The sequence below is a fragment of the Phodopus roborovskii genome, unplaced genomic scaffold (assembly GCF_943737965.1).
Source record: "Phodopus roborovskii unplaced genomic scaffold, PHOROB, whole genome shotgun sequence".
NCBI lineage: Eukaryota > Metazoa > Chordata > Mammalia > Rodentia > Cricetidae > Phodopus > Phodopus roborovskii.
In genome coordinates this window covers 20,642,081-20,656,165 of record NW_026126447.1, presented here as the reverse complement: position 1 = coordinate 20,656,165, position 14,085 = coordinate 20,642,081, and positions in this window count along the sequence as shown.

Genomic DNA, 14,085 nt, shown 5'->3' with positions numbered 1-14,085 from the left:
GGAAAATGCAGACCAAGTCCACAAAGAAGCAATACTGCATGTCAGACGCAGAGGCCTCAGTCACCTTGAGACCTGCTTAGCAAGACCTGGGAAACAGGTACTATTAAGAATTGCTGATCATGGAAATTAGCACAGGGGCCCTGTGTGGACCTATAGTCTCTCCAGAAAATCCCATGCTGCTGGTGAGAACAGCCCAAAGCCATGGCTGCAAAGATGGAGTTGTCTCCATGGAAAAGGTTAACCTCACAGACTGAGCACTTGGCATAGCTTAGCTCACTGCTAGCTCTACACACAGCATTCCTAGGCTTTTGCTTCATCTTTTCCATAAACTTTGCTACAGGCAAGACTATGAGAAACCAAGAATTTTTCTCTCTGGCTCAAACTGTCAATGAATCAATCCATTTTCTTTCACCAATTCCTATCTCTGGTAGGGCAGTGAACAGCAGAGCAACATCACTTTTTTGTTGTTTGTTTGTTTGTTTTTGTTTTTTTTGTTTGTTTGTTTTTTGTTTTTTGTTTTTTGTTTTTTTTTTTTTTTTTTGAGACAGGGTTCCTCTACGGAGCCCTGGCTGTCCTGGAGCTCACTCGGTAGACTAGGCTGACTTCAAAGTAAAACCACCTGCCTCTGCCTCTGAGGGCTGAGATTAAAGGTGTGTGCTACCACAGCACAGCAAAAAATGATTTGGTTTTGTTTTTTGTTTTTCAATAACATCACTTTTCCATTAAAAAAAATCATATTTGTAGGTAAGATGAAAGAAATACATGTCTTATCCTTGAACTATATGTCTCAAGTAAATAATGTTGGAAAACGGAATGTTTCCAGTGTCACACAAACAATAAAGCAGAAGTAATTCAGCAAGGCAGTTTAGTTTTTCAAGAGGAAACACAAGGATCCAAACTGGGTAAGGAAGGACACAGAGCAGGGTGTTCACAGTCGTCACTCAGTTTTTACCCTAATGCTAGATGGTCACTATGTCTCCCCAGTGGTGGGAGCTTGACCTCACAATCTGACACAGTTGGCTAATTCATAATCAGTGGGAACAGGAAGGATGTGACAGAGTCAAGTCTCTGCAACTTCTGGCATCCAGGCTGGAGCAAACAGACACATACACAAGGATTTCACAAGACTGAGAGGTCTATGGCCCTGGCCCTTGGCAGGCCAGCTCCTGTTGATAGAAAAAGACAGCCCAGAAAATGCCTTGTCCCTTTGTGCCAGGAGACGTCTAAGACTGCTCTGAATGGCACTGCTAACGGTAACAAAGGCTGCACTGTCTGGTGACAGTGAGGATCGGAGACATTGCTATATTCACTGTGGGGTCATTTGTCACTAGCGAGGCTAGGTGAACTGTGATTATACACATCAACAAGACGAAGCCCCACAAATGATGATGGGATGCAGGGCATAGTGTGTGGTCCCGTTTACACAAGTTTAAAGGCAGGGGAAACCTACACCTGCTCAGAGATACCTTGTTGGGGGAAGAGATGGAGGGAGAGTGACTGAATTCCAAGACTGCACAAAACATGAGGTTTGCTGGGACATAGAACTTTAGGTGCCAAAACCCAGACACATGGGTTTGAAGAGACCAGTCATGTTTTGATCCTTTACCATTGGGATGTAAGGACAAGGATTTTTTGGTTGGTTGGTTGGTTGGTTGGTTTTGTTTATGTGTGTGAGTGTATGTCTGTGTATCACAGGTATGTCTGGTACATTACATGTGTGCCTGATGCCTGCAAAGGCCAAAAGAGGGTACCGGATCCCTTGGAACTGGAGTTAAAAACAGTTGTAAGAAGCCATGTAGGGTCTGGGAATTGAACCTGGGTCCTCTGCAAGGGCAGCAAGTACACTAAATCACTGAGCCATCTCTTCAATCTCTGTATTTTGTTGTTAGTGTTGTTGTTTGAACCTTACATGTATGTCACGCATGTATGTCACAAACTTTTATATGTTATTACTTAACAGTTTTTGAAAGCAAAGCCGTCTGACTCAGAAGGCCTGAGCGATAGAAACGTGTGCGGACTTCTGAACCACAGAATTGGAGGACAACAAACAGGAGCTGTCTGTCTTTCATGTGGTCATATGTGACATGGCCCCTGAAAATCAACACGGAGGCTAAGCTTCAAGTGGTTCAAATCATAAGGCAACTGGAATGTGATCCCGTGTGGCTTTGTTATAATGCTAACTAAAAATAGGAGAAAGTTAACAGTAATAAAGTACTCTAGATTTCCAAAGTGCACTAGGGACACGAAAGTTTTCAAATCTGCTAAAAATGATTCTACTAATTGCTACCAAGTGCTAAGAAGCACTGGGTTGAATAGGGGTCTATATCTGAAAAAGTATAACACACCCACCCCATCGCCTTCCAGGCGCCGATGCGCTTGTGGCTGCATAGACACTATGGAGGGATGAGGTGGGGGAGACAGGGACTGCTGCTTCCCACTCCTACCCACCCCAAGAAGCTTGTGACAATGAACAGAGAGAGCCAACTACCTCACATCCCAAAGCTCAGGAAACTGGAGGCCGGAGGATAAAGGGAGAAACAGGGGAAGTATTCCCCTTGAAGGAATAATGTGACAGAAGGCAGGCAGTCATCCATTCAAAGTAGGAAATGTTCCAAGTTCCAGGGAAGAGTGCCGCCTCTCCCTGATGGGGTGACATAGTCTTGGGAAAATATCGCTTACATTCTAAGACACTGGAGCTTTTGCTGGACCTCAGAGCCAGGGTTAATAACACATCTGGAGGTCATTTAAGATTTAAGGCTGCTAGCTTACTGTGTGCTCAGTCTATTTGTTTAACTTGCCTTTAAGAGAACAATGTAAGCCAGGCATTGATGGCTCATGCCTTTAACCCCAGCACTCAGGAGGCAGAGGCAGATGGATCTCTGTGAGTTCCGGGCCAGCCTGGTCTAGGGAGAAAAAAAAATCATGTCTTGAAGAATTAAAATGGGGTGGAAAACAATGTAAAAACCAACCTTACATGCCTTGGATTTCCCAGGTAGTCAGCTTTTACAACCTAAGCAAATGAATAACTTTAATTACAAGTTATGTACTCTTTCATGCCCTGACCCAAGGTATGCATGACTGTATATGTGTGTGTCGTGGTGATACATTGCAAACAAATCAAGGGAAACCTTGTACAATAACTGCCCACCACAAATATCCTGGAAAGAGAATATGGATGTGGCTTGAGAAACAGAACACTACACTGCTGTTTGTTGTCTGACTCAGGTGGACTCAGTTGGAACCAGTGACTTAATAATCCCTTGAAAACTCTGTTGAGACTTCTGTGACTCTTTCCTCTCTCCTCCCCATGCAATGTTCTCTGTGCTGTTCAATAAATGCGGAGCAAAACCCTTCTATTGGGGACACAGACAGAGGGAAAGAGAGTCATACTCCATACAGGTGTGACAGGCACACAACAGACAAGCCAGAAACCACAGAAGCCACGGGGTAAAAGTGGAGAATTCAAACTTGAGTTAGCTCTTGATCAAATTTCTCCAAGAGGAAATACTTTGACTTCTTTCTTTAATGAGATACTGTCGAGTTTTGATGCCTCTGAGGTAATCTCTAGTGTTTTTAATCTATGAGTTTAGTTATCTTTTTTATGCTTGAGCAAGAGAGCTGAGAGGCTGAATCACAAAGAAGCATTTATAGAGCAGCGACTGGATATTATTGGTTTGGTGCTTCAGTTTCATTCTTTGTGTTAATACTCGTGGGTAGCAAGGGGTCTCCAGAAAAACAGAACTCACCGCATGTTTTATGAGATGGAAGGGGATTTATTATAAGGAAATGTCTCATACAACTACGTAAACTGGTAAGTCTAGCACCTTCAGGGGGCATGGTAGGCTGGAGACACAAAAGATTCAAGGCTGTGTGGTCCCACTTAACAGCTGATGGGCTGGAGACCACAACTGATATTCCCCAGTGAGAAAGAAGGAGCCACACTGTGGCTGATGTCTGCAAGCAGTGAACATGAGGGGAAATTTCTCTTGCTCAGAAGAGGCCTGGCTTTTTTCTATTTGAGCCTCAGTAGATGGGTGAGGTCCACCACAGGGCCCACGGGATCAGCTTTACTCAAACATATCCCCACCTCAGGAAAACACCCACAATAGTGTCTCACTATCAGGACACACCTGGTACAGCAAGCTCATATAAAATTAATTAGTGAGCATCCATCTGAAAGGTGAGTATTGCCCTAATTTCACATGGGGTAGACCCCGGCTAAAAGGAGCTGATTGGAGTTGATTGCAATTCAGTGCTCTGTCACTCTCTTGCTCTCCCCGACTCCAGAAAACTGGAAATGTGGCAAGAACTGTTGGCCATCACCTTGAGAGAAAGCCCAGGTCTCCATCCCTATACTGATCACTCTCAAACGTATTCAATCAACTAGCCGTTGTATGAGGCCCTACTGTCTATTGAATAAGCAGGAAATCAAAATATTATTTTGAAGGCAAGGGCAAAAGTTGTAAAATATATGACAGGTCTTTCCTGTGGTATAGGCACTAGGGCCAGGCTCAGCCAGCACCACCCCCCACCCCCGCCACCCCCTCCTCCGTCCCCAGTCACACCAAAAGCAGGTGGCTATGCCCACACCTGGACCACGATCTCTCTCACCTCTCCTTTGAAACCTTCACACTCTTCCAATGTAATGGAAAAGGGCCAACTAAAGAAACACACCCTGAGCAGAACCAAAGAAACACACTTTGGCCCTGCAACCAGAACCGAAGAAATGCACCCTGACCCTGAAACCTGTGCCAAAGAAACACACTTTGGCCCTGGAATCAGAGCCAGTGAAAGACGTACACCCTGGCCCTAAAATTACAGCCAAATGGCTAAAAAGAACCAGTGAGGAAAAAATACACTTTGGCCCCGAAACGAGGGCCAAATCTGACCCTAAACCTGTGCAGAAAAATACCAATCCCTGAGCAGGAGATCCAGCCACTCTGAGCTCAGGGATTGAAATCTAACCAATCCCCACCCTGGAAATCTCCCTGGAAAAAGCTTCACCCCCTAAGAATCCCTGTATAAACCCTGTGTTCAGCTTGTGACTGTTCTGCCTGCTTGGCTATCCTCTGCCACCCTGCAGAGGGCAGAAACTCTTCTGGATTCTTCCCTCCCAATAAATCTCTTGAATGAGGTTTGGGTGAGACCTTCTTTCCCCGGAACAGAGACGCAGAAGCGACCCTGAGTGGAGAAGAGAGCAGGGCAGTTAACACTTTTCACCAGGGAAACCTTCCCTCTGCAAAGCTAAGTTGTTACACTCCACTCTCGGGGGGAATGGGGCCGAACTGTAACAACTTTATAGAGGAAACCCTCTCCTACCAGAGCAGAGCCTTTCCCTGAAGCAGGGCTGTAAACTGCTATGGTTTCCTTGACCTATGGTATTCCTTGGCTCCTGGGTGCCAGAATACCTTTCTTTCTATCTGAGCTGTAACACTTACTGTTCTTTGGCTCCTGAGTGCCAGAATCCCTGTCCATCCTGTCTGAGCTTACTTACAACCAGGACAATCTCAGAGAAAGCTAAGCACTCAGATTTTGGTTTGAGCACTGAAATCAATCTCCTTGCCTGGGGGGGGGGGGATTCCTCCTAAGGAACCCGGAGGCAGGAATGGGTGTTTCATAGCCCTTTTTGCAACAGAACAGAGGCAAAATGCTCTCTTAGGATAACACAACGAGGCAGAAAACCACAGGGCAATTGTCTCAGAGCCCCATCATGCTTTCCCTCGAATATTCCACGGACAACACCCACTGGGTGTCCCTAACACTGTCTAGAATTCAGGTTCCACCATCCAGGAGCAACTTGTTCCCAGGGTTCCCAGCTCCCACCTGGTACCTTCTCCACCTTCCCTGGGGTCTGCGGAATCACTAGTGACACCTGGTGGCCAGCCTAGGCAGCAGAAAGCCAGACCTCTGGTTTCTATCCTGGAAGGGGACATCCTGACCCTTAGGCCTAGAAAGTCCACAAGGAGTCCATGGGGTCTCTCTGGAGGGAGATCCCCAGGACAAAGGAAGAAAAGGTGGATTAGAGTTCATGATGCCCTTAGCTCAATTTGTGACTGTGAAAGGAATGTCATCATCACCCTAAGATGCCCAGGGAACCCTGGTTTTCAGTCTTTTCTTGACCCCGGCCCCTGGAAAGGGGCCAAGCGAAGACTTCCAGGGCAGGACCTCACTTGGGCTCCTTGAAGTTCCCCTTCTCTGAGCCTCCCAGTAGGCTTCTCTGTGCATTGTTCAGTGCCCTCCGATGTCAAACACGACCATTAAACTTAATTCTAGTTAGCTTCTAGCTGGCAATGGAGGCACACACCTGTAATCTCGGCACCAGGGAGCAGAGGCAGGAAAATCAAGAATCTGAGGCCAGTCTGGAATGCATAGTGAATCCCGGACCAGCCTAGGACACACAATGAGACCATTGACACAAAATTAGCCATGTCTTCAGCGGCACCAGCCCCATTTCAAGGGCTCAGACAGATGACAGAACCCTCCAAAGTCAGAGAATCCAAGAGGACAGTGTGGTCCCAGAGATGTGGAAATGGTTGCCAGGGTAGCGTAAGCACTTTTATTCCGCTGGTTCTCTTTTACTGGAAGAAAGGGTAGGAAGTTGGGTGGATCTGTCATCTTGTCACAGTTCACCAGCAGGGAGCACAAAGGAACAAAGGAGAGAATGACACAAGTTTGGCTAGAACTTCTCCAGATGCCACTCATGAGGCCTCTCTGCCTGAACACAGCCACGTGGCCACGTGCCAAGTTCAGCCTTGGAGGTAAGGCAAGACATATCTCTCCTCTCACGTCCCCTCCAAACTCGAGACAAAGAAGAAATGCTTGGTGAGAATGAGGACTCTGATTTGGGCTGACGGGAGGAACCTTAGGGAGACAGGCTAGACTGTTTCTAAGGCCACTGGATTGAACACCGAAACTAATTATCCCTTGGGGACACCACACGCCTGTTAGGTGGTAGGCACCATTCCAGTGCCAAGGACACAGCTGTGAGCACAGCGGAACTCTCCCCTCCCCTTCCAGCCACGACCCTCAGAGTCCATAACAGTGGCTGCAGGCCAGCCCTGCTTTGGCCCATCCAAGTCTACCATGATGGGCATAGTACTGCCCAGCTGGCTCCCCGTGATCCCTACAGCAACTCATCAGGCCTCAGGTCTGGCTGTCTCACTGTCTTGGTTTGGGTGTCTGCTGCTGTGAAGAGACACCATGACCATGAAACTCATAAAGAAAACATTTAATTAGGGCAGCTCACTTAAAGTTTCAGAGGTTCAATCCACTACCATCATGATGAGGAGCATGGCGGCGTGCAGGCAGATGTGGTGCTGGAGCTGAGAGTCCTACATCTTATAGGCAACAGGAAGTCAACTGAGACAATGAGTGGTATCCTGAGCATAGGAAACCTCAAAGCCCACCCCACAGTGCCACACTTCCTCCAACAAGGCCATAACCACTCCATCAAAGCCACACCTCCTAATAGTGCCACCCCCTTTGAGATTATGGGGGCCAATTACATTTAAACTACCACACTCACCTTCTTTGTGAATGCACTTGAGAAGTGGATACAACATTCTGAGTGAGCCTCACTTAGAGCACTGATATAGGATGAGCCAGCATCCGAAACCTCCTGTCACTGCTTCTAAATACTGGAGACAGGCATGTGCTGCTTAATGTCCCTTGATTCTAGACTTGAGAAGGAGCCACGTGTCTCCTCATCTCCAGCAGGATGCATCTATGGTAGGAAAAGAGAAACAGCTATGGAAACACAGGACAGACAGAAACGTGTCTAAGATTGGCAGGCTGGTGAGCCTGGGGAAACTCACAGAGAGAGTTTCGGGGGAAGGACCTTGGGGGCAACAGGAGTGCTGCTGACTCAGCCTGGGCTGCTGAATGTGCCAGACTGCTCTGGCCAACTTCACAGCCTGCTGTTCTTCCAACTTAGGTGGGGCTCAGAGCATACGGTGGTTCAGCTTATTGGAAAGCGGGTCCATAGCCTGCCACTGCCGCTGGGGCACCACCTCACCCCAAGAGCCCTCCTTTCCACATGTTCACTTGTTTCCTACCTTAAAGAAGCAGTGTCTGAAGGCCCAGGCACAGTGAGGATGTGCTGGCTGGCAGCATGCTGTGTTCCAGGCCATGGTCAGACATAGTAACCTGAGCCCGTGTCCCAGGCCACGGTCATAGTAACCCAAATCTGTGTCCCAGGCTGTGGTTGGTCATATTGTAACAGTACCCCAGACCTTAGGATAACTAATTCCATGATGGAAGTGCTATACAGGCTGTAAAACTCAACACATAGACAGCACTACCCGCCAAAAATGAAAGCAAAGACTTAATCCATCAAAGTCCATAGGCCTGGGAAAATCTCTAAATGCACTCACCTGCATTTTGGTTTCTGTCACTCCATTTCTGGTTAACTGTTCTTGTTGACTGAGTATGTCAACCCAGAACATGGTTTTTGTGCTTAAAAATCTCACCCCAAGAAAGGCTTAGTGCTACATTGGGATTCCTAGCACCCAGTGCAGTTGACAGCAATCTAATAGACTTTCTATTGGCCCATGTCTGAACAGTCTTCTCTGGTGAATACCTCACAAAATTTCTGGAGGTCCCACAGAGATCCCCAGAGCAAGACCTCAAGACACCAGAGGTCTCAGAACCCCTCAGATCAGGGAAGGGTGAAGTGTTCAAGGAGCTTCAGGAAGCACACAGCCTGAGCTCCAAGACCCCAAGACCCTTTTTGATCAGTTGATGCCTTATGGAGAAATTTTACACCTGTACCTCAAAAGGAAACAAATTAGAAAGGTACCTGGTCTGTCACTCCAGAGGTGAGTCTGGTTAAAATGGCTGCTGATCCGGTGCCCAGATCCCTGTGAGACATCACTGGATCCCTCTGCCTGTTCAGGGGTATGACTGTGTAGAGGCCACCCCTGGTTGTTTTAGTGTGTGTGTGTGTGTGTGTGTGTGTGTGTGTGTGTGTGTGTGTGTGAATGTGCGTGTCCTTTTTACATGTTTCTGTCAGTTTTGTTTTCCTGTATTGACCAGCGACTCTCTCTAGTGTGAGAGCCTTCCCCACACATACATATGGGAGCTCACAACACTCCAATAACTCCAGTTTCTGGGGCTCTGACACCCTCTTCCGGCCCCAAAGGCACTGGGCACACATTCAAGCAAAATTTTCACATGCATAAAATAAATAAATCTCATAAACAAATAAACAACAATAAATATACCCCTGATAAACCAGGAGATACACACACATAATCACCGCCTTGGAAGGTGGGGGCAGAGGCATCAGGAATTCCAGGCCATTCTGGAATTTACATGAAGTAATATTGAGTTTAATGCCAGGATGACCTACCTGAGACCATCTCATATAGGTAGATAGATTCATGGATGGATAACAGACAGACCAACAAAAGCAACCATAGAAACAGACCACATCTATATTAAGTTGGTTGTATATTCAGGAGTGTATTTGCTTTATTTTTCAAACTCTAGCAAGATCCAACACCCTAGGCCATGAAAAATGAGTTGCTGGGTGGGGGGAGAGAAGAGGGAATGAAGGCAGAGAAGTGACTGAAAACGTCTGAGCAACATACACATGCCCTGAAAAAGCTTGCAAAATGTGTCAGACTTTTGAGACTTTGAGACAAGCTAGCACCACTGGTGGCAATACCATGTATTGTCACAAGGTGGCGGGACTACTCCATTAGTTCCTCTCCACACATCTGACGCAGTGATTATGCTGATTTGCTTGGTTCACAGAATAGCTAGCAAATATCATCAATGTCATCTTGCCCCCCCCCCCTTTTAATTTCTTTCATTTTTGTCATTTCTCCCTTTCTTCCTTCTTTCTTTTAAAAATTTATTTTGTGTCCCTAGTCCTATCTTCTGCCACTTTCACGTGTGCACTGGGTGTCATCGGCCAGAGATGGTCAGAGACAAAAGTGCTACTTGAGACAAAGCAAGAGGGAGCTGCCAGAACCCTGAAGAGCTGAAGAGTGGCAGAGGCCTGGTACAGGCAGTCCCAGCTATTCTAGAGGTTGAGGCAGGAAGATCACTTGAGGGCATTCTACCTGTGTAGCCTAGTCGGGGAAACACAATATATTCTTCTCTTCCTTGTCTCCAAGCTACTCTGAGAAGGGGTGGGGGAGAGAGAGAGAAGGAAGACAGGAAGGAAGGAAGGAAAGGAGGGAGGGAGGGAGGGAGGGAGGGAGGGAACAGTCCTACCTAGAGGATGAAATGCAGGAATTGTAGTTTTAAATTATAGAAAATTTTGACAGTATGAATCTAGAAAGAATATGTGACAAATCTAAAACCACATCCCATATTAAATGCCATCCAAACTGTAAACATGGAAAGAGGCCTTGCAGAAAAGTAAGTTTCCACTTTGTTCAGGACAACCTGAACAAAGGCCCCTCCCCAGCCTCATTTAGTCCTTGAAAGTATTTGAATGTGCTTTTGTTTTTTTGTTTTTGTTTGTTTGTTTGTTTGTTTGTTTGTTTGTTTTGAGACAGGTTTCTGTGTGTAACCATCCTAGCTGTCTTAGAACTCGCCTTGTAGACCAGGCTGGCTTCAGACTCACAGAGACCCGCCTGCTTCTGCCTCAGAGTTCTGGATTAAAGGTGTGCAGCACCCCCTGGCCAGTTTTTTGGGTTTTGTTTGTTTTCTTCTCTCTATATAGGGACGTGTAATATTTATCTCTCTTTATGTACCTGGCTTTTTTTCACTTGGCATGGCGTCCTCCAGTTCCATTAACCGACACAAGTCGATTTCATTCGTTTATATGGTTAATAACATTCTCCTACACTTATGTACCACATAGCCTCCAATCAATCATTCACTCATCAGAGGACACGATGGTCAGTTCCACATCTTGGCAACTGTGAGTAGCGCTGCAATGGAGTTGGGAGCACAGGGGCCTCTCTGGCACACTGATCTCATTTTGTTTGCAATGCTTGGTCGCCTATTAGTCTTTTTGAAAACTACACGTTGTTTGTTTGGGTGAGGGTGGTGGTGTGTGAACAGGACAAGTGAGGACAATATACAGGAGTCCTTTTTACCACATAGATCCTGGGGATTGAACCAGCCACCAGGCTTGACAGCAGGTGCCTCTACCCACTGAGCCCTCTCACCAGCCCTCCATATCGGCACCTTAATGTAATGTATATCCTTGGGTTTTAATCCTTTTCTTTTGCCTCTTCTCTTGACTTTTTCCTTCTAGAAAAGATCTCACTACGTAACCCTGGCTAGCCTAGAGCTTGCAGCAGTCCTTCTGCGGTGCCTCCCAGGTAGTAGGATTACAGGCATGCAACACCATCCAGCTGTGATGGGAAGTCATGAAATCTCCCTAAAAAAAAAAGTCAGGGGCTGGAGCTGTAACTCTGTGACAGAGTGCTTGCCTAGCACATACAAGGCCCCTAACACCACTTAACACATCTGTCTTAAGGAAAGGAGTTGGACCCCAACTCTAGTCTTTTAAAAGAGACGGTAGAGAAACCTGTAGAATTTCTATATCCTTCAGTCAGACACTCAGAACTGTTTCCTGAATATGAAACACCCCCCCAGCTTCTGTGCTCCCCCCCCACCCAGCCTCTTAACCAGCCACTGTCCCCACTACCCAGCCACTGTCCCCACTACCCAGCCACTGTCCCCACTACCCAGACTCAAAAGAAACTGGGGGTCCTATTTTCAAGGTCAAGGGACCAATCTCAGAATCAGAAATGATTCAGATCCTTGCTTAGTCTTGCCACAGAGGTAGTTCTTTATCAAGGTGAGTGGCTCCTAGGGACATCATTCCCCAGGAAATCACAGGCAGAGACATTGCCCTAGAAAGAAGACCCAGAGATGTCACAAGGCTTCAGGGCCACAAGAGTCTCTTCCTATTAACCATAGAAAAATCTAAAAAGCCCACTGTAAGGACTTTTGGTAATGCTGACCCATCTTCTCTGGTGGTCACCTTATTTAACCTTGATGGCCAATAAATCCTTACATTGAAACAATTGTCATAGGAAGTTGAACAGTAAGTGGGCAGATGCAGGTGCTGCCACCAAAGTTACTGTTCTGAAATGTCACAAGATCTTGCCTCTAGTGGCTGCCTGAAATGCCGTACCAGTGAACCATCCTAAGATAGCACATGGCATATCACAGAATTCCTAATCAGTGCACACTGCTGTTTGGTACTCTGTGTTTAGACCATTTTGGTGTGTTGGTTTCACAGCCAACTGTATACTTCTTTGAAGCACGTGTGGTTACAGATGCCCCAACCTCTCACCAATGGACTCAGGCAAATACACTGTGCTCTGCAATTCATGAGCTGCACACTTGCTCAGGGTGGTGTCTCCTGCCTGTGACCCAAATGTTCAGGCGCCTGAGGCATAATGATTGCTGTGAGCTTGAGGTCAGCTTGAGCTACAGAATGCTCCAGGTCAGCCTAGGCTATAATATGAGATCCTGTCTTAAAGAAGGGAAGGAGGGAATGAGGTAACCCAGTCACAAAAGGAAGAACATAGTGTGTACTCACTCATATATGGATTTTAGACCTAGAGCAAAGGCTCACCAGCCTATAATTCACACCACCAGAGGAACTAGGATACAAGGTGTATTCTAAGAGATTCATATAAAGTCCCTCACAGAAGCGGGAAGGGACAAGTCCCCCAGAGCACAGGGGAAGTGGGGGGGGGGGCAGTGAATGGAGAGAGAAGTAGGAGAAAATGAGGGGGAGGAAAGGAAAACACGTGTGACTAGGAAGATTGAGTCCAGTTAGGAATAGAAGACAGAGGAGAGAGAGAGAGAGAGAGAGAGAGAGAGAGAGAGAGAGAGAGAGAGAGAGAGAGAGAGAGAACATAAAAGAGGGAGCCAATATTGGTTTGAAGATAAAATTGAACACAAAGAAAGGTCTAGAGAACTACAAGACTGCCGCCAACTAACAATTTGAGCATCCGTGGAAAGACTACCATAAATGCTCTTCCTGGAGGAAACAGAAGCAAACACCCATACATAAACACTGAGTCGAAGTAGAACCCAGATGCAGATGGAGAGGACAAGACCAGGCTGCAGAAACACATAGAGACAGCTGACCTGAACAAGGAGGAGCTAACGGGCCCCCAGACTGATAGCTGGGAAGCCAGCAGGGGACTGACTCAGACCCCCCTGAATATGGGTCTCAGCCAGAAGGACTGAGCAGTCTAAGGGACCTCAGACAGTGGAGCCAGGATGTATCCCTGGTGCACAAAAGGACCTTGCGAACATATCCCCCTTGGAGGGATAACTGCCTTAATCTAGAGACAGGAGAGAAGCCCTAGTCCCTACTTCACATGACCTGTCAGACCTACATGACCCCAACTGCATGGCACTCCCCTACATATGGAATTGGGGTGGGGGGGATGGGAGGGGAGGGTGGTCAGGGTGCATGTGAGAGGGCAGAGAGGGTAAAAGGGAGGGAGGGGGAACTGGGATCGACATGTAAAATAATAAATTAAATTTAAAAAAATGCTTTGACTCCAAAAAAAAAAAAAAAGAAGAAGAAGAAGGGAAGGGAAGGAGGGAGGGAGAGAAGGAGGGAGGGATGGGGAGGGAAGGGAAGGAGAGGGGGGAGGGAGGGAAGGAGGGAGGGAAGGAGAGAAGTAGGGAGGGAGAAAAAGTTAATTTTCATTACAGATACTTCAGAAATTATTTTGAAGATCCAGACATGGTGGCTATCTTAGTTATTTTTTATTGCTGAGCTAAAACACCATGAGCCATCAAACTTATAAAAGAAAGTATTCAGTTGGCCTACAGTTTCAGAGAGCCATAATCCATGATGATGAGCAAAGTCATGGTGTCAGCTGAGAGCTCACAACTCAGTGCACAGGCAGGAGGCAGAGAGTGTACTGGGGATGGAGGGAGGTTTTTTTTTGGTTTGGTTTGTTTGTTTGGGGGATTGGTTTTGAGGTTTTTTTTTTTTTTTTGTTTAATCTTAAACCTGCCGACAATGACACACCTCCGACAAAGCCTCCTAATCTTTCACAAACAGTTTTACCAACCAGGGTCCAAGTGTTCAGACTTCTGGGCCTATGAAAGCCATTCTCATTCGGACCATCACCCTGTAATCCC